This window comes from Oncorhynchus keta, unplaced genomic scaffold, assembly GCF_023373465.1.
Source record: "Oncorhynchus keta strain PuntledgeMale-10-30-2019 unplaced genomic scaffold, Oket_V2 Un_contig_3968_pilon_pilon, whole genome shotgun sequence".
NCBI classification, from domain to species: domain Eukaryota; kingdom Metazoa; phylum Chordata; class Actinopteri; order Salmoniformes; family Salmonidae; genus Oncorhynchus; species Oncorhynchus keta.
This window is the reverse complement of record NW_026287529.1, coordinates 255,904-283,326: the sequence shown is the minus strand read 5'-3', so window position 1 is coordinate 283,326 and position 27,423 is coordinate 255,904. Positions and strand designations below refer to the sequence as shown.

At 46.2% G+C, this 27,423-nt stretch overlaps 1 pseudogene; it reads right to left on the bottom strand.

The window, feature by feature from the left end:
• Positions 1-27,423, bottom strand: part of LOC118377299 (neuron navigator 3-like) — a 270,177-nt pseudogene that overhangs the window by 2,592 nt on the left and 240,162 nt on the right.

Here is a 27,423-nt window from a genome sequence, read left to right as displayed (position 1 = left end):
GTGGTGGTATTATTGTTTCTACTAGTGGAAGCAGGAATACAATTTTGATTAAATACTGAACATAATCACAATGTTCTTATTGGTAGTTTTACTATTGACTATTGATTCATTTTTAATTGAGTTACTGTTATATTTTTTATAGTCACCCTTTTGAAAATAACACAGTGCATCTTATTGTTGAAAAAGGCTCCAAAGCCAAACTGGGAAGAATATTCTGAGATTCTGATCCTACCGGTGTCCGGTGTAAAACACAACCAGCCACACTATCATATGTTTTGGGGCTGTCACAAACTGTCAGGTTTCTGGGAATTCATATTTAAATGTTTCTCTGATATATATGACACTGTTATAGATCCGTCTCCCCTTACAGCCCTTTTTGGAGTACTGCCCATAGGTATCCCCCTGTCAAGAATCCAGTCGGACACTGTTGCTTATCCAACTCTTTTAGCTAGACGGCTAATACTACAGAACTGGAGGACAGCAGCTCCCCCATCTTATAAATATTGGGTGGGAGATGTGTTGTACTCTCTGAAACTAGAAAACATTAAATACAATACGCGTGGGAACCTCAAACTGTTTTATGAGGCTTGGGCTCCATTCCGGTCTTTAAACAGTCCATCCTCTGATGGCATTCACATGAACACTAAAATAAGTCTGTATTTCACCCCCCTGTGAATTAAGGGATGGATGAGCATTTCTTTGGGGTGGTTTTGTTTGGGGAGGGGAGGGGGCATTAAGGTTGATGTGCCTATTGATTCTTATTGAGTGTGACCTGCCTTGTTCATCTTGCCCAGTCAGAGACTAAACTGGGAGTTTGTTTTGCCCTGTTTTTAAAATGTTTTCTATTGTTCATGCTTACATAAAATTATTCTATATTTTTAAATCATTGTAAACTTTATTTTTGGTCCAATGGATGGTTGGGTGATCCCCCCCCCATCCCTTGTCTGTTTACAGGAACGATGGTGAGGTGTGTGCTCTGTCCCTGCACTACAGATGGCCCTTTAACCTTGGTAGCCTGGTGTGTTTAACTTGTCCAAAGTACGGTATCTTTAAAGCTATTCTCCTTTGTCTTTCTAGTTGAGTATATTATTTATATTGTTTTGTGTTGTCGTGTGTAAAACTGAATAAACAGAGTTTTCAACTAAAGAAAAAGGCCCCATAATAATGTTAGTTAGCAGGAATCTGCTTGAATATGTTTTCTGTACAGGGAAAACAATATGTTGAAAGCAAAGGGCAAAGGAAGCTTTTGAATCGCGGTTTGAGTGTTGGTGAAGGTGCACATACCTGAAATTGTGGTGAAGCTCAAGGTTGGGAGAGGAAGACACTCCCTGGTTCATGGTTCCAATCACATACGGGCTGCAGACAAGACAGAACAATTATACTGAGGACAGTGCAGTTTACGTACCAGGGCCAGGCAATAAGGATATTTACGTTTCCTTTCACAACAGTGATTGTGCTTATCAGGGAACAGTAGGTAAACTATCTTGAATAGAATACGAATTGCATTATCTTGTAATGAGAGATGGTTGTTGGTATAGAATCCCCGTGTTCACATTAACTCTAACTGTTGCATTTGAGTTAAACACCATCATCATCCCCACCACCACGACCATCATCACCCCCATCATCATCACCATCCTATAGCGGCTAGACTTCCTTCCTGTGCCGGTGGAGCTATACTCACCATTTGTGGTACTTGTAGTTGAGGAATCCGTTGAAGATGTCGCTGAGTGAGCCGATGTGGTGGAGGTTGTCCAGTATGACCACGGCGGGAAGCTCCGTCTCGCTCTCCTCAGTGTTGCACTGCTCTGCCAGGCTGGATAGGTACTGACGCAGGTCCTGCACAGAAACAACACACAGTGAGCTTAAAGATGTGGCCATTATACATAAAGTGAGTGTAACTTTGTCTTTGAAATAGGACCACTGTCCTTGATACAGTACAGTGCCAAACGAGGCGATTTATAGACAAATATGCCGACTCCTTAGCGACTAGCTCCTTAATACTATTGGCTGAGCGTTTTCTTACCTTGCTGGATTTCTGGTCCACGTTGAAGCTAGCCAAGTTGCTCTCCGTGACCTTTCGACCAGACTTGGTGACAATGAACTCTGCCAGCTTGCTGGCCAGGAAGGACTTCCCAGTGCCGCTGGGGCCAGAGAGGATGATGCGGCGATGCTCCATGAGCAGGTTGAGGTATCTCTGGACGATGGGCTTGGGGATGAGGGTGTCAAATACCAGGCTGTCTATGCTGTTCTCCTTCACACCTGCAGGAGTAGAGACGTGATTGTCTGATGATACGAGGTGCTATAATCATACAGGATATTATCATGTTAACGGTATATAACATAGCCTCTCACAGCCTGTGTTAGACTGAATACAATTCATGCCATTCTAAAACTAATGGAATGAATTGAGTTCATTCACTCAGGTAATAGCCCATAAAATATCATAATTAAATGCAGTGCGACTGTGCGATGGCTAATAAACGATGGTAACATAAAATAAATCATGAGAAATGGGAAGAGTTGATTATTGTTTATGGTGCAACTCTTTGGGACGTCAGGTGGAGTATGTGTCAAACATCTCAGAGTAGGAGCGCTGATTTAGGATCAGCAGAGTAACTATAATTCAGCTTCAATGACTGCAGAGTAACTATAATTCAGCTTTAATGACTGCAGAGTAACTATAATTCAGCTTCAATGACTGCAGAGTAACTATAATTCAGCTTCAATGACTGCAGAGTAACTATAATTCAGCTTCAATGACTGCAGAGTAACTATAATTCAGCTTCAATGACTGCAGAGTAACTATAATTCAGCTTCAATGACTGCAGAGTAACTATAATTCAGCTTCAATAACTGCAGAGTAACTATAATTCAGCTTCAGACTGCAGAGTTTAATGACTGCAGAGTAACTATAATTCAGCTTCAATGACTGCAGAGTAACTATAATTCAGCTTCAATAACTGCAGAGTAACTATAATTCAGCTTCAATGACTGCAGAGTAACTATAATTCAGCTTCAATAACTGCAGAGTAACTATAATTCAGCTTCAATGACTGCAGAGTAACTATAATTCAGCTTCAATGACTGCAGAGTAACTATAATTCAGCTTCAATGACTGCAGAGTAACTATAATTCAGCTTCAATGACTGCAGAGTAACTATAATTCAGCTTCAATGACTGCAGAGTAACTATAATTCAGCTTCAATAACTGCAGAGTAACTATAATTCAGCTTCAATGACTGCAGAGTAACTATAATTCAGCTTCAATGACTGCAGAGTAACTATAATTCAGCTTCAATAACTGCAGAGTAACTATAATTCAGCTTCAATGACTGCAGAGTAACTATAATTCAGCTTTAATGACTGCAGAGTAACTATAATTCAGCTTCAATGACTGCAGAGTAACTACAATTCAGCTTCAATAGACTGCAGAGTAACTATAATTCAGCTTCAATGACTGCAGAGTAACTATAATTCAGCTTCAATGACTGCAGAGTAACTATAATTCAGCTTCAATGACTGCAGAGTAACTATAATTCAGCTTCAATAACTGCAGAGTAACTATAATTCAGCTTCAATGACTGCAGAGTAACTATAATTCAGCTTCAATGACTGCAGAGTAACTATAATTCAGCTTCAATAACTGCAGAGTAACTATAATTCAGCTTCAATGACTGCAGAGTAACTATAATTCAGCTTTAATGACTGCAGAGTAACTATAATTCAGCTTCAATGACTGCAGAGTAACTACAATTCAGCTTCAATGACTGCAGAGTAACTATAATTCAGCTTCAATAGACTGCAGAGTAACTATAATTCAGCTTCAATAGACTGCAGAGTAACTATAATTCAGCTTCAATAGACTGCAGAGTAACTATAATTCAGCTTCAATGACTGCAGAGTAACTATAATTCAGCTTCAATAGACTGCAGAGTAACTATAATTCAGCTTCAATAGACTGCAGAGTAACTATAATTCAGCTTCAATGACTGCAGAGTAACTATAATTCAGCTTCAATGACTGCAGAGTAACTATAATTCAGCTTCAATAACTGCAGAGTAACTATAATTCAGCTTTAATGACTGCAGAGTAACTATAATTGACTGTTGATGGGAGCATGGACACTACTCCTCCAGTGAAAACACAACTGTAATGCAGAGTGCTGACACAGGATTCAATGGCACCTAGTTCAGGCCTGGCCCACTACATGTTCCTGCTGATGGCCACTGTTGTGACTATGGGAGAGAAGCGGCCATTATGACCACAGGAACATAGCAGCCAGCCTGCGAGTGAAATAAAGGAAGTGTTGTCTACTTTTTTTTTAGCTCTGGTGAATAAAAATGGAAGCCGATGTTAGTCCATTTAATTAAAACACCTCCTTTGCCCCTTCAGGAGCAGTACATTGACTGAAGTGTCCGAAGTGCTTTTCAAAGTGCATGAGAGTATTGTCATGTCAGGATTAAGAAGCTTTTGGACATTCTATTTAAACCTTCTGGGGTTCCATTTTGTCATGTTTGGAAATGTGCCATCCTATAGGTGGGTTGTTCCTGTTCAGGCCTCATGGTCAAGACTCAAGGCCCTTCCTCTATATCTGTGCTATTTTGATTTAATAAACTTTATTATCCCACCAGAGGGAAATGTGTTTGGTCATGTCCTTAAAAGGATGTAGGACGTACAGTAATACATAAAACACACAACAATAGAAACAGTGAAATGCATCATGCCGTTAGTCTGGGCCATCCTAGTACCTTTGAGGTTGATGCTGATGACGTTGTTGTCCCCCACCAGGTAGCCACAGGGCAGCATTTCAGGCAGTTCAGAAGCGTGGGCCCGCACCACATCCCCCATCCTATAGCTGACTATACTGTCTGAGTTCAGCCCCAGACTGGTCAGTGGGTCCACCCGGAACACGTACTCCTGGAGGGGAAATGGACAAATTGAATTCTAAGATAAAGACACATTCTATCTAATATCTCAGTGTTTATCCATATGTTTCCACAGCAAAGAAATAGTATGTCAATCATACAGAGGAAGAACCATATATCATGAGCTTTTTCTGACAAAAAAAAATGTAGTGCTTCATATTTGGTGTTTCGTCTGTAGGGTTCAGTCAGTGACTGATCATATGGTGAGCAGGGGAAAGGAGGTTTTACCTTGAATAATCGTCTGATTACTCCATCTAGCACATCCCACTTGGTCTTTCCGCTCACGCCGATGGAACCAATGAGGTACTCCTGGCTTTGCATACCCTGAGTGTACGATAGGGAATTAGAAAATGTAGCATGTCAGAGACATGAATGAAAATAAGTGACAAAATTGTTGTACCGAACAGTGACATGGACTGAAATAGGTGCCAGTGTTTATTTTGGTTGCCGGTACTGTTTATATTAAGGTGCAGGAGCTCCAAAATTCTTTTGATATAATATTTTACAAGAGGAACAGAAAAACTAAGGTCCTGGTACTCGGCTCCGGTGAGCTCCTGCCCAAGTCAAGCGCTGGTACCGAAGCATCTGATTATACGACAGCATAAGATTCTCACATTGTTATTCTAGGCATCATATCTCATTAGCTTCCTTGGTCTTATTAGAGCCACTGTTGATTCTAGGCACCATATCTCATTAGCTTCCTTGGTCTTATTGGAGCCACTGTTGATTCTAGGCATCATATCTCATTAGCTTCCTTGGTCTTATTGGAGCCACTGTTGATTCTAGGCACCATATCTCATTAGCTACCTTGGTCTTATTGGAGCCACTGTTGATTGTGACCACAATGCGGACACTGCGCCCCTCTTTGCGTAGATTGCCATCATAACCATCGTCCAGGAGAATATCTGTGGGCACAAACACAACTATCTATCAATGGAAGAAACAATCTTGGGGAAAAACTAAGCGTCTGAAAAATAGAAAAGTAAAAACAAGAGCCTATATTTAATATAGAGCGGTCCTTCTGCCTTTTGAAAGACACGGTTGTCAGGTTAAAAAAGTTACATTGCTAGGAGCTCCAGATATTAATTATAAACATTCTATTTTCCTCTCTCTCTGCTTTATTTACATTGAACTGGGGAGGAAGGGGAACTACTTTGTATTCGGCTGGCTTGCTGGCATGCAGGCTCTGTGCAGGGGTGATAAGGGCCCTCTGCCACTCGTCTTCCCACGCGCTGCTGCTCCCAACTCACCCCCCCATCAATTAAACAGCCATAAGGTCCCCCGAGAGTGTTCTATTTTAATTACAGGACAGACGAGGAGACCAAAGGAGGACCGAACAGCACTCCACTCATCGACGAGGACAAGGCAGGATTCGGAGAAGAGGAGCATACAAGGTTTAATTAGTCTCACACACACACACACACACACACACACACACACACACACACACACACACACACACACACCACACACACACACACACACACACACACACACACACACACACACACACACACACCTCTCCGAGGAGTTCTGTTCTGACGTCTGCTTGATTGATGCAGATGTTATTTCAACTTGAGGAACTCTACTTGGTGCCTTGGTGACTCACCTTCATCCAAAAGGACTAGCACATTGTCTTCAAACTGTCCGAACAGCATGTTGGGTAACAGTAAATATCGATTAACGCAGCGTGTTGGGTAACAGTAAAGATAGGACAACGCAGCGTGTTGGGTAACAGTAAAGATAGGACAACGCAGCGTGTTGGGTAACAGTAAAGATAGGACAACGCAGCGTGTTGGGTAACAGTAAAGATAGGACAACGCAGCTTGTTGGGTAACAGTAAATATCGATTAACGCAGCGTGTTGGGTAACAGTAAAGATAGGACAACGCAGCGTGTTGGGTAACAGTAAAGATAGGACAACGCAGCGTGTTGGGTAACAGTAAAGATAGGACAACGCAGCGTGTTGGGTAACAGTAAAGATAGGACAACGCAGCGTGTTGGGTAACAGTAAAGATAGGACAACGCAGCGTGTTGGGTAACAGTAAAGATAGGACAACGCAGCGTGTTGGGTAACAGTAAAGATAGGACAACGCAGCGTGTTGGGTAACAGTAAAGATAGGACAACGCAGCGTGTTGGGTAACAGTAAAGATAGGACAACGCAGCGTGTTGGGTAACAGTAAAGATAGGACAACGCAGCGTGTTGGGTAACAGTAAAGATAGGACAACGCAGCGTGTTGGGTAACAGTAAAGATAGGACAACGCAGCGTGTTGGGTAACAGTAAAGATAGGACAACGCAGCGTGTTGGGTAACAGTAAAGATAGGACAACGCAGCGTGTTGGGTAACAGTAAAGATAGGACAACGCAGCAGCTGTGGTGGGTAACAGTAAAGATAGGACAACGCAGCAGCTGTGGTGGGTAACAGTAAAGATAGGACAACGCAGCGTGTTGGGTAACAGTAAAGATAGGACAACGCAGCGTGTTGGGTAACAGTAAAGATAGGACAACGCAGCAGCTGTGGTGGGTAACAGTAAAGATAGGACAACGCAGCGTGTTGGGTAACAGTAAAGATAGGACAACGCAGCGTGTTGGGTAACAGTAAAGATAGGACAACGCAGCGTGTTGGGTAACAGTAAAGATAGGACAACGCAGCAGCTGTGGTGGGTAACAGTAAAGATAGGACAACGCAGCAGCTGTGGTGGGTAACAGTAAAGATAGGACAACGCAGCGTGTTGGGTAACAGTAAAGATAGGACAACGCAGCGTGTTGGGTAACAGTAAAGATAGGACAACGCAGCGTGTTGGGTAACAGTAAAGATAGGACAACGCAGCGTGTTGGGTAACAGTAAAGATAGGACAACGCAGCGTGTTGGGTAACAGTAAAGATAGGACAACGCAGCAGCTGTGGTGGATCACCTGACATGGTACTTACTCACTGCTTTAGCACACTCTGCTAACCCTGATGTCCTTGCCGTGTCTGAATCCTGGCTCAGGAAGGCCACCAAAAATCAGAGATTTCCATACCCAACTATAACATCTTCCGTCAAGATAGAACTGCCAAAGGGGGAGGAGTTGCAGTCTACTGCAGAGATAGCCTGCAAAGTAATGTCATTACTTTCCAGGTCCATACCCAAACAGTTCGAACTACTAATTCTGAAAATTACTCTCTCCAGAAATAAGTCTCTCACTGTTGCCACCTGCTACCGACCCCCCTCAGCTCCCAGCTGTGCCCTGGACACCATTTGTGAATTGATTGCCCCCCATCTAGCTTCAGAGTTTGTTCTGTTAGGTGACCTAAACTGGGATATGCTTAACACCCCGGCAGTCCTACAATCTAAGCTAGATGCCCTCAATCTCACACAAATCATCAAGGAATCCACCAGGTACAACCCTAACTCTGTAAGCAAGGGCACCGTCATAGACGTCATCCTGACCAACTGGCCCTCCAAATACACCTCCGCTGTCTTCAACCAGGATCTCAGAGACCACTGCCTCATTGCCTGTATCCGCTACGGTGCCGCAGTCAAACTACCACCCCTCATCACTGTCAAACGCTCCCTAAAACACTTCTGTGAGCAGGCCTTTCTAATCGACCTGGCCCGGGTATCCTGGAAGGACATTGACCTCATCCCGTCAGTTGAGGATGCCTGGTCATTCTTTAAGAGTAACTTCCTCACCATTTTAGATAAGCATGCTCCGTTCAAAAAATGCAGAACTAAGAACAGATACAGCCCTTGGTTCACTCCAGACCTGACTGCCCTCGACCAGCACAAAAACATCCTGTGGCGGACTGCAATAGCATCGAACAGTCCCCGCGATATGCAACTGTTCAGGGAAGTCAGGAACCAATACACGCAGTCAGTCAGGAAAGCTAAGGCCAGCTTCTTCAGGCAGAAGTTTGCATCCTGTAGCTCCAACTCCAAAAAGTTCTGGGACACTGTGAAGTCCATGGAGAACAAGAGCACCTCCTCCTAGCTGCCCACTGCAATGAGGCTAGGGAACACGGTCACCACCGACAAATCCATGATTATCGATTATCGATTAAACAATTATCGATTAAATTATGATTAAACTTCAACAAGCATTTCTCAACGGCTGGCCATGCCTTCCGCCTGGCTACTCCTACCTCGGCCAACAGCTCCGCCCCCCCCGCAGCTCCTCGCCCAAGCCTCTCCAGGTTCTCCTTTACCCAAATCCAGATAGTAGATGTTCTGAAAGAGCTGCAAAACCTGGACCCGTATAAATCAGCTGGGCTTGACAATCTGGACCCTCTATTTCTGAAACTATCCGCCGCCATTGTCGCAACCCCTATTACCAGCCTGTTCAACCTCTCTTTCATATCATCTGAGATCCCCAAGGATTGAAAGCTGCCGCAGTCATCCCCTCTTCAAAGGGGGAGACACCCTGGACCCAAACTGTTACAGACCTATATCCATTCTGCCCTGCCTATCTAAGGTCTTCGAAAGCCAAGTCAACAAACAGGTCACTGATCATCTCGAATCCCACCGTACCTTCTCCGCTATGCAATCTGGTTTCCGAGCCGGTCACGGGTGCACCTCAGCCACACTCAAGGTACTAAACGACATCATAACCGCCATCGATAAAAGACAGTACTGTGCAGCCGTCTTCATCGACCTTGCCAAGGCTTTCGACTCTGTCAATCACCATATTCTTATCGGCAGACTCAGTAGCCTCGGTTTTTCGGATGACTGCCTTGCCTGGTTCACCAATTACTTTGCAGACAGAGTTCAGTGTGTCAAATCGGAGGGCATGCTGTCCGGTCCTCTGGCAGTCTCTATGGGGGTGCCACAGGGTTCAATTCTCGGGCCGACTCTTTTCTCTGTATATATATCATGATGTTGCTCTTGCTGCGGGCGATTCCCTGATCCACCTCTACGCAGACGACACCATTCTATATACTTTCGGCCCGTCATTGGACACTGTGCTATCTAACCTCCAAACGAGCTTCAATGCCATACAACACTCCTTCCGTGGCCTCCAACTGCTCTTAAACGTTAGTAAAACCAAATGCATGCTTTTCAACCGATCGCTGCCTGCACCCGCATGCCCGACTAGCATCACCACACTGGATGGTTCCGACCTTGAATGTGGACACCTATAAGTACCTAGGTGTCTGGCTAGACTGCAAACTCTCCTTCCAGACCCATATCAAACATCTCCAATCGAAAATCAAATCAAGAATCGGCTTTCTATTCCGCAACAAAGCCTCCTTCACTCACGCTGCCAAGCTTACCCTAGTAAAACTGACTATCCTACCGATCCTCGACTTCGGCGATGTCATCTACAAAATTGCTTCCAACACTCTACTCAGCAAACTGGATGCAGTTTATCACAGTGCCATCCGTTTTGTCACTAAAGCACCTTATACTACCCACCACTGCGACTTGTATGCTCTAGTCGGCTGGCCCTCGCTACATATTCGTCGCCAGACCCACTGGCTCCAGGTCATCTACAAGGCCTTGCTAGGTAAAGCTCCGCCTTATCTCAGTTCACTGGTCACGATGGCAACACCCATCCGTAGCACGCGCTCCAGCAAGTGTATCTCACTGATCATCCCTAAAGCCAACACCTCATTCGGCCGCCTTTCGTTCCAGTACTCTGCTGCCTGTGACTGGAACGAATTGCAAAAATCGCTGAAGTTGGAGACTTTTATCTCCCTCACCAACTTCAAACATCAGCTATCTGAGCTGCTAACCGATCGCTGCAGCTGTACATAATCTATTGGTAAATAGCCCACCCATTTTCACCTACCTCATCCCCACAGTTTTTATTTATTTACTTTTCTGCTCTTTTGCACACCAAAATCTCTACCTGTACATGATCATCTGATCATTTATCACTCCAGTGTTAATCTGCAATATTGTAATTATTTGCCTACCTCCTCATGCCTTTTGCACACATTGTATATAGACTCCCCTTTTTTTCTACTGTGTTATTGACTTGTTAATTGTTTACTCCATGTGTAACTCTGTGTTGTCTGTTCACACTGCTATGCTTTATCTTGGCCAGGTCGCAGTTGCAAATGAGAACTTGTTCTCAACTAGCCTACCTGGTTAAATAAAGGTGAAATAAAAAAAATAAAAAAAAATAAAAAAATAGTGTCTGTCATGTTGTAGAGTCACAGGGTTATGGTGGATCACCTGACATGATGGTGTCTGTCATGTTGTAGAGTCACGGGGTTATGGTGGGTCACCTGACATGATGGTGTCTGTCATGTTGTAGAGTCACAGGGTTATGGTGGGTCACCTGACATGATGGTGTGTCATGTTGTAGAGTCACGGGGTTATGGTGGGTCACCTGACATGGTGTCTGTCATGTTGTAGAGTCACGGGGTTATGGTGGGTCACCTGACATGGTGTCTGTCATGTTGTAGAGTCACGGGGTTATGGTGGGTCACCTGACATGATGGTGTCTGTCATGTTGTAGAGTCACGGGGTTATGGTGGATCACCTGACATGATGGTGTCTGTCATGTTGTAGAGTCACGGGGTTATGGTGGATCACCTGACATGATGGTGTCTGTCATGTTGTAGAGTCACGGGGTTATGGTGGATCACCTGACATGGTGTCTGTCATGTTGTAGAGTCACGGGGTTATGGTGGGTCACCTGACATGATGGTGTCTGTCATGTTGTAGAGTCACGGGGTTATGGTGGATCACCTGACATGGTGTCTGTCATGTTGTAGAGTCACGGGGTTATGGTGGGTCACCTGACATGGTGTCTGTCATGTTGTAGAGTCACGGGGTTATGGTGGATCACCTGACATGGTGTCTGTCATGTTGTAGAGTCACGGGGTTATGGTGGGTCACCTGACATGGTGTCTGTCATGTTGTAGAGTCACGGGGTTATGGTGGGTCACCTGACATGATGGTGTCTGTCATGTTGTAGAGTCACGGGGTTATGGTGGGTCACCTGACATGATGGTGTCTGTCATGTTGTAGAGTCACGGGGTTATGGTGGATCACCTGACATGATGGTGTGTCATGTTGTAGAGTCACGGGGTTATGGTGGGTCACCTGACATGGTGTCTGTCATGTTGTAGAGTCACGGGGTTATGGTGGGTCACCTGACATGGTGTCTGTCATGTTGTAGAGTCACGGGGTTATGGTGGGTCACCTGACATGATGGTGTCTGTCATGTTGTAGAGTCACGGGGTTATGGTGGATCACCTGACATGATGGTGTCTGTCATGTTGTAGAGTCACGGGGTTATGGTGGATCACCTGACATGATGGTGTCTGTCATGTTGTAGAGTCACGGGGTTATGGTGGATCACCTGACATGGTGTCTGTCATGTTGTAGAGTCACGGGGTTATGGTGGGTCACCTGACATGATGGTGTCTGTCATGTTGTAGAGTCACGGGGTTATGGTGGATCACCTGACATGGTGTCTGTCATGTTGTAGAGTCACGGGGTTATGGTGGGTCACCTGACATGGTGTCTGTCATGTTGTAGAGTCACGGGGTTATGGTGGGTCACCTGACATGATGGTGTCTGTCATGTTGTAGAGTCACGGGGTTATGGTGGGTCACCTGACATGATGGTGTCTGTCATGTTGTAGAGTCACGGGGTTATGGTGGATCACCTGACATGATGGTGTCTGTCATGTTGTAGAGTCACAGGGTTATGGTGGGTCACCTGACATGGTGTCTGTCATGTTGTAGAGTCACGGGGTTATGGTGGATCACCTGACATGATGGTGTCTGTCATGTTGTAGAGTCACAGGGTTATGGTGGGTCACCTGACATGATGGTGTCTGTCATGTTGTAGAGTCACGGGGTTATGGTGGATCACCTGACATGATGGTGTCTGTCATGTTGTAGAGTCACAGGGTTATGGTGGGTCACCTGACATGGTGTCTGTCATGTTGTAGAGTCACGGGGTTATGGTGGATCACCTGACATGATGGTGTCTGTCATGTTGTAGAGTCACGGGGTTATGGTGGATCACCTGACATGATGGTGTCTGTCATGTTGTAGAGTCACGGGGTTATGGTGGGTCACCTGACATGGTGTCTGTCATGTTGTAGAGTCACGGGGTTATGGTGGGTCACCTGACATGGTGTCTGTCATGTTGTAGAGTCACGGGGTTATGGTGGGTCACCTGACATGATGGTGTCTGTCATGTTGTAGAGTCACGGGGTTATGGTGGGTCACCTGACATGGTGTCTGTCATGTTGTAGAGTCACAGGGTTATGGTGGGTCACCTGACATGGTGTCTGTCATGTTGTAGAGTCACGGGGTTATGGTGGGTCACCTGACATGGTGGTGTCTGTCATGTTGTAGAGTCACAGGGTTATGGTGGGTCACCTGACATGATGGTGTCTGATGTTGTAGAGTCACAGGGTTATGGTGGATCACCTGACATGATGGTGTCTGTCATGTTGTAGTCACAGGGTTATGGTGGGTCACCTGACATGATGGTGTCTGATGTTGTAGAGTCACAGGGTTATGGTGGATCACCTGACATGGTGTCTGTCATGTTGTAGAGTCACAGGGTTATGGTGGGTCTCCTGACATGATGGTGTGTCATGTTGTAGAGTCACGGGGTTATGGTGGATCACCTGACATGATGGTGTCTGTCATGTTGTAGAGTCACAGGGTTATGGTGGGTCACCTGACATGGTGTCTGTCATGTTGTAGAGTCACGGGGTTATGGTGGGTCACCTGACATGATGGTGTCTGTCATGTTGTAGAGTCACAGGGTTATGGTGGGTCACCTGACATGATGGTGTCTGTCATGTTGTAGAGTCACAGGGTTATGGTGGGTCACCTGACATGATGTCTGTCATGTTGTAGAGTCACGGGGTTATGGTGGGTCACCTGACATGATGGTGTCTGTCATGTTGTAGAGTCACAGGGTTATGGTGGGTCACCTGACATGATGGTGTCTGTCATGTTGTAGAGTCACAGGGTTATGGTGGGTCACCTGACATGGTGTCTGTCATGTTGTAGAGTCACGGGGTTATGGTGGGTCACCTGACATGATGGTGTCTGTCATGTTGTAGAGTCACGGGGTTATGGTGGGTCACCTGACATGGTGTCTGTCATGTTGTAGAGTCTCAGGGTTATGGTGGGTCACCTGACATGATGGTGTCTGTCATGTTGTAGAGTCACAGGGTTATGGTGGGTCACCTGACATGATGGTGTCTGTCATGTTGTAGAGTCACAGGGTTATGGTGGGTCACCTGACATGATGGTGTCTGTCATGTTGTAGAGTCACGGGGTTATGGTGGGTCACCTGACATGATGGTGTCTGTCATGTTGTAGAGTCACAGGGTTATGGTGGATCACCTGACATGGTGTCTGTCATGTTGTAGTCACAGGGTTATGGTGGGTCACCTGACATGATGGTGTCTGTCATGTTGTAGAGTCACAGGGTTATGGTGGGTCACCTGACATGGTGTCTGTCATGTTGTAGAGTCACGGGGTTATGGTGGGTCACCTGACATGATGGTGTCTGTCATGTTGTAGAGTCACGGGGTTATGGTGGGTCACCTGACATGGTGTCTGTCATGTTGTAGTCACAGGGTTATGGTGGGTCACCTGACATGATGGTGTCTGTCATGTTGTAGAGTCACGGGGTTATGGTGGGTCACCTGACATGATGGTGTCTGTCATGTTGTAGAGTCACACCTGGGGTTATGGTGGGTCACCTGACATGATGGTGTCTGTCATGTTGTAGAGTCACAGGGTTATGGTGGGTCACCTGACATGATGGTGTCACGGGTTATGTCATGACATGATGTGTCTGTCATGTTGTAGAGTCACAGGGTTATGGTGGGTCACCTGACATGGGTGTCTGTCATGTTGTAGAGTCACAGGGTTATGGTGGGTCACCTGACATGATGGTGTCTGTCATGTTGTAGAGTCACAGGGTTATGGTGGGTCACCTGACATGATGGTGTCTGTCATGTTGTAGAGTCACAGGGTTATGGTGGGTCACCTGACATGATGGTGTCTGTCATGTTGTAGAGTCACAGGGTTATGGTGGGTCACCTGATGGTGTCTGTCATGTTGTAGAGTCACAGGGTTATGGTGGGTCACCTGACATGGTGTCTGTCATGTTGTAGAGTCACAGGGTTATGGTGGGTCACCTGACATGATGGTGTCTGTCATGTTGTAGAGTCACAGGGTTATGGTGGGTCACCTGACATGATGGTGTCTGTCATGTTGTTATGGTGGGTCACCTGAGGGTTATGGTGGGTCACCTGACATGATGGTGTCTGTCATGTTGTAGAGTCACAGGGTTATGGTGGGTCACCTGACATGATGGTGTCTGTCATGTTGTAGAGTCACAGGGTTATGGTGGGTCACCTGACATGGTGTCTGTCATGTTGTAGAGTCACGGGGTTATGGTGGGTCACCTGACATGATGGTGTCTGTCATGTTGTAGAGTCACAGGGTTATGGTGGGTCACCTGACATGATGGTGTCTGTCATGTTGTAGAGTCACAGGGTTATGGTGGGTCACCTGACATGGTGTCTGTCATGTTGTAGAGTCACAGGGTTATGGTGGGTCACCTGACATGATGGTGTCTGTCATGTTGTAGAGTCACAGGGTTATGGTGGGTCACCTGACATGATGGTGTCTGTCATGTTGTAGAGTCACAGGGTTATGGTGGGTCACCTGACATGATGGTGTCTGTCATGTTGTAGAGTCACAGGGTTATGGTGGGTCACCTGACATGATGGTGTCTGTCATGTTGTAGAGTCACAGGGTTATGGTGGGTCACCTGACATGATGGTGTCTGTCATGTTGTAGAGTCACAGGGTTATGGTGGGTCACCTGACATGATGGTGTCTGTCATGTTGTAGAGTCACGGGTTATGGTGGGTCACCTGACATGATGGTGTCTGTCATGTTGTAGAGTCACATGGGGGTTATGGTGTCTGTCATGTCACCTGACATGGTGTCTGTCATGTTGTAGAGTCACAGGGTTATGGTGGGTCACCTGACATGATGGTGTCTGTCATGTTGTAGAGTCACAGGGTTATGGTGGGTCACCTGACATGATGGTGTCTGTCATGTTGTAGAGTCACAGGGTTATGGTGGGTCACCTGACATGATGGTGTCTGTCATGTTGTAGAGTCACGGTGTCTGTCATGTTGTAGAGTCACGGGGTTATGGTGGGTCACCTGACATGATGGTGTCTGTCATGTTGTAGAGTCACAGGGTTATGGTGGGTCACCTGACATGATGGTGTCTGTCATGTTGTAGAGTCACGGGGTTATGGTGGGTCACCTGACATGATGGTGTCTGTCATGTTGTAGAGTCACGGGGTTATGGTGGGTCACCTGACATGATGGTGTCTGTCATGTTGTAGAGTCACAGGGTTATGGTGGGTCACCTGACATGATGGTGTCTGTCATGTTGTAGAGTCACAGGGTTATGGTGGGTCACCTGACATGATGGTGTCTGTCATGTTGTAGAGTCACAGGGTTATGGTGGGTCACCTGACATGATGGTGTCTGTCATGTTGTAGAGTCACAGGGTTATGGTGGGTCACCTGACATGGTGTCTGTCATGTTGTAGAGTCACGGGGTTATGGTGGGTCACCTGACATGGTGTCTGTCATGTTGTAGAGTCACGGGGTTATGGTGGGTCACCTGACATGATGGTGTCTGTCATGTTGTAGAGTCACAGGGTTATGGTGGGTCACCTGACATGGTGTCTGTCATGTTGTAGAGTCACAGGGTTATGGTGGGTCACCTGACATGATGGTGTCTGTCATGTTGTAGAGTCACAGGGTTATGGTGGGTCACCTGACATGGTGTCTGTCATGTTGTAGAGTCACAGGGTTATGGTGGGTCACCTGACATGATGGTGTCTGTCATGTTGTAGAGTCACAGGGTTATGGTGGATCACCTGACATGATGGTGTCTGTCATGTTGTAGAGTCACGGGGTTATGGTAGATCTCCTGACATGGTGTCTGTCATGTTGTAGAGTCACAGGGTTATGGTGGGTCACCTGACATGGTGTCTGTCATGTTGTAGAGTCTCTGGGTTATGGTGGGTCACCTGACATGGTGTCTGTCATGTTGTAGAGTCACAGGGTTATGGTGGGTCACCTGACATGATGGTGTCTGTCATGTTGTAGAGTCACAGGGTTATGGGTTATGGTGTCTGTCATGTTGTAGAGTCACCACCTGACATGATGGTGTCTGTCATGTTGTAGAGTCACAGGGTTATGGTGGGTCACCTGACATGGTGTCTGTCATGTTGTAGAGTCACAGGGTTATGGTGGGTCACCTGACATGGTGTCTGTCATGTTGTAGAGTCACAGGGTTATGGTGGGTCACCTGACATGATGGTGTCTGTCATGTTGTAGAGTCACAGGGTTATGGTGGGTCACCTGACATGGTGTCTGTCATGTTGTAGAGTCACAGGGTTATGGTGGTCTCCGTCACCTGACATGGTGTCTGTCATGTTGTAGAGTCACAGGGTTATGGTGGGTCACCTGACATGATGGTGTCTGTCATGTTGTAGAGTCTCAGGGTTATGGTGGGTCACCTGACATGGTGTCTGTCATGTTGTAGAGTCACAGGGTTATGGTGGGTCACCTGACATGATGGTGTCTGTCATGTTGTAGAGTCACAGGGTTATGGTGGGTCACCTGACATGGTGTCTGTCATGTTGTAGAGTCACGGGTTATGGTGGGTCACCTGACATGATGGTGTCTGTCATGTTGTAGAGTCACGGGGTTATGGTGGGTCACCTGACATGATGGTGTCTGTCATGTTGTAGAGTCACAGGGTTATGGTGGGTCACCTGACATGATGGTGTCTGTCATGTTGTAGAGTCACAGGGTTATGGTGGGTCACCTGACATGATGGTGTCTGTCATGTTGTAGAGTCACGGGGTTATGGTGGGTCACCTGATATGATGGTGTCTGTCATGTTGTAGAGTCACAGGGTTATGGTGGGTCACCTGACATGGTGTCTGTCATGTTGTAGAGTCACGGGGTTATGGTGGGTCACCTGACATGGTGTCTGTCATGTTGTAGAGTCACAGGGTTATGGTGGGTCACCTGACATGGTGTCTGTCATGTTGTAGAGTCACAGGGTTATGGTGGGTCACCACAGTTGATGTTGAGGTTGTTGATGGACAGGCTCAAAGCTGTGGCTCACCTGACATGATGGTGTCTGTGATATTGAGGTTGTTGAGTGACAGGCCCAGAGATTGGCGCGAGGAGGACGAGGATGTGCTGGAGGTCTCAGAGGGCGGCCGGCCCATCTTGGCTGGCGTGGCGGCTGGCGTGGTGCCTCCCGTCTTGAGCCGGTCATTTTCCGCTTTCAGCAGCTCGATCTCATTCTGCCCAATGACAGAGAATAAGCATCAGGAGGATACTCTAAATGACACGGTCGTTGTTTCCTGACAGATGCTTTTCTAAACTATAGAAATAGAACTACCAGAATGAACATTCCCATTCAAGTCAATGTTCTGTGATGGGTGGACCAGCAACCGTATTGAGTGTCCTGTCTAGTAATTCATCTTTCTATGGTTATAACTCATCATGTAGGCCTATGCCACCTGTTGGGAGACAATGACGTCACCACAAATGGACGCTTTTAGAGAGCAATCCAGAAACTGAGCCCAACACGATGTAAAATAAAGTCATTCTACTGAGAGGTAAGCCGATTAGAAGAATATGGAAATTTCCTTGCATTCAGACTGCCCATAGTTATCATTGTGGATCAGTATTAGCGTCATTGTTGGCTGTGAGAGACCCTTTAATCTCAACAGAGCTCTTTGTACTGGGCTAAAACCTAAATCCCAGATTAAGGGCCTGGGTAGATTATCTACATATCTGAGGAGAGAGCGCTGACTTCTCCAGTTGTTGCCATTTTGTCATGGGAGTTGGCATCAACGGCCAAGCCACTGTCCCCCTCGGCCTTTGTCATGAGATGCATTGTCATTGCTCTACCAGAAAGGTGATTGGGTGTATGGCACGGCCAGCCCCACCGACAGATATACCTAATTAGTGGTCTGAGTGGTTATATTGTATGTTGACCACGGTGCCATCGCGGCTTGTTGGCTTCCCCCTGAACCCCCTGACCACCCCAGTCACTCCTGGCATGGCATCAAAGAGCCAGAACAATCCCCAAACGCTGCTTTAGCTCCCTAACTGCACAGTGTCACGGCCCACTGGCCCCTGGGAAACAGGTCTCTCTGTGTGTAACCCAATAATGTCTCCTCCTGAAGTTTTTTTTTTTTTTTACAGCATAAACAATATACATACAGATAAAACAACAGATAAGAAATGGACTGGATTAGTGTTAAACAACAATATAAGGCTATATGTACAATTAGTGATTTGATATATACGTCAGTGCTAATTAACATTGGTGGGTCCCCCATGGTTTGGGTTGTGCATTCGTTTAGCAGGCTACCTGGTTCCTCACCTGCATACGGTTCATGGCCTCTCGGATCTGGTCCAGGTGGTGGGCGGAGCTAAGAGCCTCCAGGCGGATGTCTGTCAGCTTCAGTTCCTTCTCCCTCAGCTCGTTCTTCAGCTGCAGGATGATCTCCGCCTCCGCCTCCGTGCACTCACACAGCCTGCAAGGGGTCACACAGGGGTCACAGGGCTAGAAATACTACAAACAGGGGTAGTTACACATACAAGCTAGAAATACTACAAACAGGGGTAGTTACACATACAAGCTAGAAATACTACAAACAAGGGTAGTTACACATACAAGCTAGAAATACTACAAACAGGGGTAGTTACACATACAAGCTAGAAATACTACAAACAGGGGTAGTTACACATACAGGCTGGAAATACTACAAACAGAGGTAGTTACACATACAGGCTAGAAATACTACAAACAGGGATAGTTACACATACAGTACAGTACAGGCATGGGGAGCGTCCACCGAGGGAACCTCAACCCCCGAGGGAGAGAACTTGGCTGAACAGTCAAAGAGGATCCATTGGAGTCAGTAGGAAACCATTATGGCAGACATACTTAGAAAACACACAAACACATAGGTGGTACGGGGTCACACAGGGTTCAGGTGAGCATTGGGGATGAGTGAATCCTCCATCATAGGAATGGTCCATCTGGCCAAGCAAAGACAAAGATGGTGTCTGTCTACAGATCCAGTGTTGCTACTACTGCTACCATGTAAGTCATTCACTACTATCAAACTCTGCAGGTCACAGCTGAGTTTACAATCTGAAATGGGGAAATTGATTTCAAAACCCACACCATGAGCATCACCCTCCGCGGCTAGGAAAGCCTGTCAGGGACCCTCCAAAGAAGTGAGGGCAAACCAACTAGCCAGCTGGCCCACACACAGCAGATGTGAATGAAACTAGCATGCTTCTGGCAAATGCATGGCCAGCTGAGGATATTAGCAAGATGGAGGAGCCTTCTGTACATGGCCAATTCACCAGCAGTATCAGTAAGCACGGAAATATAATATCCTCTCCCATGACTGCTACAAGTGATTTTAATATTTGTGTACGCGGCTCACATTCTGGTGCATTATATTTTTGCGTCGTGGCCTGATTGGGGCCCTTTGTGAGAGAAAGGTTAAGTCCCAAAGAGCACCCTATTCCCTACATAGTGCACTACATTTGACCAGAGCCCTATGGGTCCTAGAGTGTACAATATAGGGACTAACGTGCCATTTGGGAGCCACCCAAAGATAAAAGCAGGCTGAGTTAAGCACTTCACACTCCCAACAGCGTGCCAGCCACACACGGCCTGTTACCGAGATCTGTGCTTGTAGACCACATGACCGTTTAGCCTTCTCTTTGACATCCAAATGGGGAGGGGCTTGCTATCACAAAGGCACTTGTTACTGGACAGATAGACATATGAAATGGAGAAACAAGGTGAACAAGAAGAGACATAAAAAAAGAGTGGGTGAATTCAGAAGAAAAACAACATGTGCCAAGACATGGACACTGAAGTATGTGTTGTATGTAGATTGGGATGTAGCCTGTTTGTAATAATAATAATGAGGTGGGTGATTAGATTTGTCCTGTTTCACACATGTACAAGTGTGTATTCATACATGTCTTCATGAGAAATGTGTTTTTTTGCATATCCCAACTCCCCCTGAGACATCGGGGGGTAGGGTCACATCCAGGGTCAGCCATTATCAACAGTGACCCTGGGGCAATTAGGGTTAAGTGCCTTGCACAAGGGACAATAGACAAGGGACAATTCTTCACCTTGTCGTCTCGCGGATTCGAACTAGCGACCTTTCAGTTACTGGCCCAACGCTCTTACTGCTAGGCTATCTGCCATGTGTGTATATTACAGTATACTCACTCTGTGGTAGAGGCTGAGGAGAGTAGTGTTGGGAAGCTGTCCTGTCTGTTAGCATGCTGTAGCTTGGGCGAGGACGGCAGTGATGTGTCTGTCATCTCTTCGATGTCGTCGTGGGGAGACTGAGGCTTGTTGCCCTTCTTCTTACTGAAGGCCTGCTTGAACGAGCTCCGCAACTGCAAGAGAAACACCAAAACATCAACATCGCCCATCTCTCCAACTGAACAGAGATCATTTCCTATCGGGTCAGTGCTGTTCTTAGGCAACAGTCACCATCAGAGAGAGGGAACGCAAGGCAACTCAATCAAGGGCGAGAGAGGGATCCAATCAAGGGCGACTGTATGGAGGAGGAATGAGGAATGCAGGGAGGAGCCAGACTGTATGGAGGAGGAATGAGGAATGCAGCGGAGGAGCCAGACTGGAGGAATGAGGAATGCAGGGAGGAGCCAGACTGTATGGAGGAGTAATGAGGAATGCAGGGGAGGAGCCAGACTTTTTAAGGTCCTGGAACTAGAAACAAACAGGCAGTCAAAATGGAGGAAGAGGAGAGGGGGGCTGTTTCCATGCCAAACAGTTGTAGAAGGAGAAAACGTTGAAGAACTGAGGAGGAAAGGAGAGGAGGAAGAGGGGTGGTCACCACAGCATACGGACAGTAGACGCCTCAGTACAACTAACCTGTGCTGGGATGGAATCAGCCACCTGAGGATAGAACAATCACTACTGTTACCACAAGAACACGCCCTCCACTGACCCACACATCATCACTACTGTATTACCGCTAGGGCCACCATTATCTTTAAAGGGGCAATCTGAGATTAGTACATCCATTTTTTAACTTTCAAATGAATGATATATATATTGATTTTTGAAGAATATAGCTTATAAATACCTAATGAGCTTTGTTCAACTGTCATACCCCAAAATACCTCCCTTGCCACTTTAAAACTCCATTTAACTGGCGACTAGTTCCTGAGGTCTGGGGCATTTTCGTTGTGGCACTCAGAGCTGAGCTGCCTCATATCTCTCCCTTGTTTGGAGGAGGAGCCCTAGCACAATCGCATCATTTTCAGTGCGACTGCAGACTTCCCCCCCCATGTCAAAGAACATCTGGAGCCACAATGGAGCCGGAAGAAGGAGACATTTTGTTTCCTGTACAAGTTGAAGAATGGATCCAGGGAAACTGCACTTGTGTGTGTGTGTGTGTGTGTGTGTGTGTGTGCCCATGTCCCGCTCCCTGCTGTGATGCCCTCTTCAGCCAGATCACAGGCACTTCATTAACCTCTGAGTCACACACTCCCAGTGTTTCAGGCCACAGTGGCACAGAGGCAGATTTTATAGGCAAATTAATATGAATAGCTGCATAAATAAGAAGCAGATTTTTATTTATGAGCATGGGTTGAGCTTTTCTCTGGCTCAGAGTCTGGGAAGGATTGGGAAAGAGAATTGAGCAGTTGTAAAGATGCTGGTCGTACTCCTTGACGAACATTTAGCCGTTCATCATGGTCTGTTTCCCAGAAGAGATAGTATGGAGGTCAGATTGTATACTCCTGAAGTGGGGTTGTCTTCTGTACTGAATCTTATTATAAGAATGTATGAGTAATTATTGAATGTAATGAAAAATTATTCAGAGGGTCCTCGCAAAATAGTAGTCATTAACCAGCAGGAAACTGTATTACCGGCAGAAAAACACAGGGTAGAGGGAGGATTTACAAAACGTGGATTTTGAATGAATGCGTTTCTCAAATAGGGTGTGTCATATTTTCTCCATGGGAGGCAGAAGTGTAACTGCACACAGAAGGAGAGGGCAAAGAAGCTTAATATTACGAGGAGAGATTGACTGTACGCTTAATCAAGTGGTACACTGACTGGGGGACTTAAGGCAACAAAGTGGGACAGCACTGATTCATTCTTAAATAAGTATCTGTCCCTTTCGGGTATATGGATCACATTAGGCACTATTTGAAATAGTGAATTAAGCCTTTAGTTGGTATTATTAACACATTTTATTAGGCTTTTATTTAGTGTTTTCTTCTTTACACATGAATGAGTACAGGAAACACTGAATGAAGGACTAACGACTGGCTAACACTATAGAATAAAGGTTTATCTACTTATTTATCTACTTATATACACAATTATACACTTAGGAGATTAGTGCCCATTATGTGATCCTTGTACAAAAGTGTTACCCTTCTTTATCTCAGTCATTCACTCTGTCATAGACATGCGAGAGGATGGGGGGTTTCATATTCACCTTGTTGCCTCTCTCTTTTCCCTGGCAGAGGGTTAGGGTTAGGGAGAGCGTGAGAAAAGGGAGTGGAATTACAAGTCACAGTTATGACAATGTATGACTTCTCAGTAGAAAGGAGTGTGAGACTGGCATGGTTTAGATGGTTCAGAGGTTAGAGTGAAGTGCACTGCATGGAGACGTCTATACGAGCCAAGAAACCCTCCTCCTCTCCTTCTCCCGTGGGATTTCTTCACTCACTAACTTACCCAGCTCTTCTTCTTCTTCTTCTTGTCCTCTAGGTCTTTGGCGCTGCCCAGGGATGAGTGACTGGCTGCACTGTTGATGCTGGACATGCTCTCCGACGAGTGTTGCCGCCTAATCCGCAGATCTGGAAGCACAAGACAACCCGCTTTTTTAGTACCTACCCAGTCTAACTCCCAAGCGCCAGGTGTTTGAGATCAACTTTCAAAGAGGGTGAACATTCTAGAGGGGTGTATGGCTGCTCTGAACATTCTAGAGGGGTGTATGGCTGCTCTGAACATTCTAGAGGGGTGTATGGCTGCTCTGAACATTCTAGAGGGGTGTATGGCTGCTCTGAACATTCTAGAGGGGTGTATGGCTGCTCTGAACATTCTAGAGGGGTGTATGGCTGCTCTGAACATTCTAGAGTGGTGTATGGCTGCTCTGAACATTCTAGAGTGGTGTATGGCTGCTCTGAACATTCTAGAGTGGTGTATGGCTGCTCTGAACATTCTAGAGTGGTGTATGGCTGCTCTGAACATTCTAGAGGGGTGTATGGCTGCTCTGAACATTCTAGAGGGTGTATGGCTGCTCTGAACATTCTAGAGGGGTGTATGGCTGCTCTGAACATTCTAGAGGGGTGTATGGCTGCTCTGAACATTCTAGAGGGGTGTATGGCTGCTCTGAACATTCTAGAGGGGTGTATGGCTGCTCTGAACATTCTAGAGGGGTGTATGGCTGCTCTGAACATTCTAGAGTGGTGTATGGCTGCTCTGAACATTCTAGAGGGGTGTATGGCTGCTCTGAACATTCTAGAGGGGTGTATGGCTGCTCTGAACATTCTAGAGGGGTGTATGGCTGCTCAGAACATTCTAGAGTGGTGTATGGCTGCTCTGAACATTCTAGAGTGGTGTATGGCTGCTCTGAACATTCTAGAGTGGTGTATGGATGCTCTGAACATTCTAGAGTGGTGTATGGCTGCTCTCATGAGTAAAGAGGGACAGAGTTTGAAATGTGTGGGTCGATCAAGAGGAAGAGGTGCGGTTCTTGCCCACACTAGCGCATATGGAGTGTTCTCTGGCGGCGCTACCTTTGTGTAGGTGGTCGGGGCCGTTGAGGGCCACTTGGATGGCTGTCTGGGCGTCTGTGTTCTGGGCTTTCAGCGCCTCGATGGTCTCTCTCAGCTCAGCCAGCTCCGACTCCTGAGGGAAGAGAAGCAGCGCCACAGATCAACCTCCACAGCACCACCACACCACAGACAATACCAACCTCCACAGCACCACCACACCACAGACAATACCAACCTCCACAGCACCACAGACAATACCAACCTGCACAGCACCACAGACCATACCAATCTCCACAACACCACAGACCATACCAATCTCCACCGCACACCACAGACCATACCAATCTCCACAACACCACAGACCATACCAATCTCCACAACACCACAGACCATACCAATCTCCACAACACCACAGACCATACCAATCTCCACAACACCACAGACCATACCAATCTCCACAGCACCACCACTCCACAGCCCACACCAATCTCCACAGCACACACCAATCTCCACAGCACCACAGACCATACCAATCTCCACTGCACCACAGACCATACCAATCTCCACAGCACCACCACAGACCATACCAATCTCCACAGCACCACCACAGACCATACCAATCTCCACAGCACCACCACAGACCATACCAATCTCCACCGCACCACAGACCATACCAATCTCCACAGCACCACCACAGACCATACCAATCTCCACAGCACCACCACACCACAGACAATACCAAACTGCACAATTGAAAACAATTTGATTGCTTGATTATAGATATACTGCAGAAACATTTGGAGTCCCCCAAAAATAACAAATGTGCTTTAGGTGGATCTTGAATAGACCTTTTTGTTCACTAATCCTGTTGAAAGAGAAACATCTTCATTTCGGCCAGGGGCACTATTCTCTCAATTCTCAATCTACATAACTCAGTCAAATATTCCTGCCTCAAAAGCACACCGAGATAGACCATAAGCAGGTTTAAGAAGATAAGGTTTGGCAATAGAGTTTTACCCTCCGCCCCACCTGCTTGGATAAAACCTACACGGCTCCTCTATTAAACCCACATGATTAGATATAAGGCAACATCGCTCCAATTCCCCCAAAACCACTGTGGGCTTGTGATAGGGTTTCAGTCTTAATTAAAAGTTGGGAGGGCGCAGGCAGCTTGCTTAACAAAGACGTCCCTCTAGAATCTCTGGTTGAATTGATCCAGGATTAGGGCTGCCACAGCTCGTCAATGTTATGAGTAGGGTTTCCACGAGCGGGCGGACAGACGGAAACGCTCACGTTTCATCACAAGGACGGCTTTACATTTACAACACATGCACCATTCTTTCACTGATCCTGGTTTTAGAGCTGGATGACGTTACCCTATCTGGGTTCTTCTCCCAGACCCTAATCCCACTCAAGCGCTGCCAATTACAAACCCATAACAAACACTTCTGTCATCTCTAATGTGGTCTGACATCTGTCTATGAGTATAGCATCATTCAGTACACGCCCCTGAAGAAATAACTCTGCAGAGTATGGAGCGAAACCAATGTCCTGGATCAGGATACATGTGTGACAAGTTACATCTTCAAGTAAGAGTGGAAATGGTCCCACACTAAACTTCAAGGAAAACCACCCAAAAACTATATTTTGGTATTTGTTTCATTGGTCCATTGTTGACATAGTCCCAAAATGTTTTGCTTGTCAGCAATAAAGTTGTGAGGATAGTGAACTTTAAAAATACAGAAATCATCCCCGCATCATGAGTTTTGCATCATATGACAATGGACTAATGAAACAAATCCCAAGAGACAGTTTTTGGTGGAATTGTCCTTTAACATAGCGTCTAACGTAATGAAGCCTTCAACAAGAGGTCTATACAGAAATCATTCATAAGAAAAAGTCATGCTGTATAAAGCGTGGTAAATGTGCCATGGGCACGACACAGGATGATTCTAAATGATTTAGGGTACGTTATGTAGTGCTTATGAAGACCTTATGAATGCTCTATAACACCTCTATAAGTTACTGTTATTGTAAAGTGTAAAGGACCATGGATTAACAGTGATGTGCACAAACAGGCAGACTTCTCAGAGACGATGAAACACTAATGCCGCGACTTCATACATGAGGTGTCTGGTAGCGGTGGGACGCAGCAACAGAAAGAGGCACGTACCTTTTGCTCAGCTGTCATGGTGAGGCTCGTTAGGCGACAGGTCATGTTCCCCAGGCTCTTCTCAAAGGCTGCCACCAGGTGAGCCTGCCAACACAGAGGTCAGAGTTCAACACCGACAACAAAAGCACTGGACGGGTCATTAAAGTAGGCATGAAGAGACAACGTTACATTTGCACATTTTCTGTCACATTTTCCTTAAGTCCTATAAATATACCATTCTCTGTAGGTGGAACAACCTTTTCACCAGGTGGATTCAAGATGATCCACAAACACACATTGAGCAAACAGTGTGGAAAATCCATTGTTAGATAGCCACTTAAACATATAGGAGAAGAATCGATGCGACTTGAGGGTGTAGGCTATTTCTCTCTCTCGCCCTCTTCATGTTCCCCGTGTTTCTCATGAGTCTCCCCTCTCCCCAGGGACCCTCAGCTCTGATAGACTGAGTCAAGTCTCCCCAGGGACCCTCAGCTCTGATA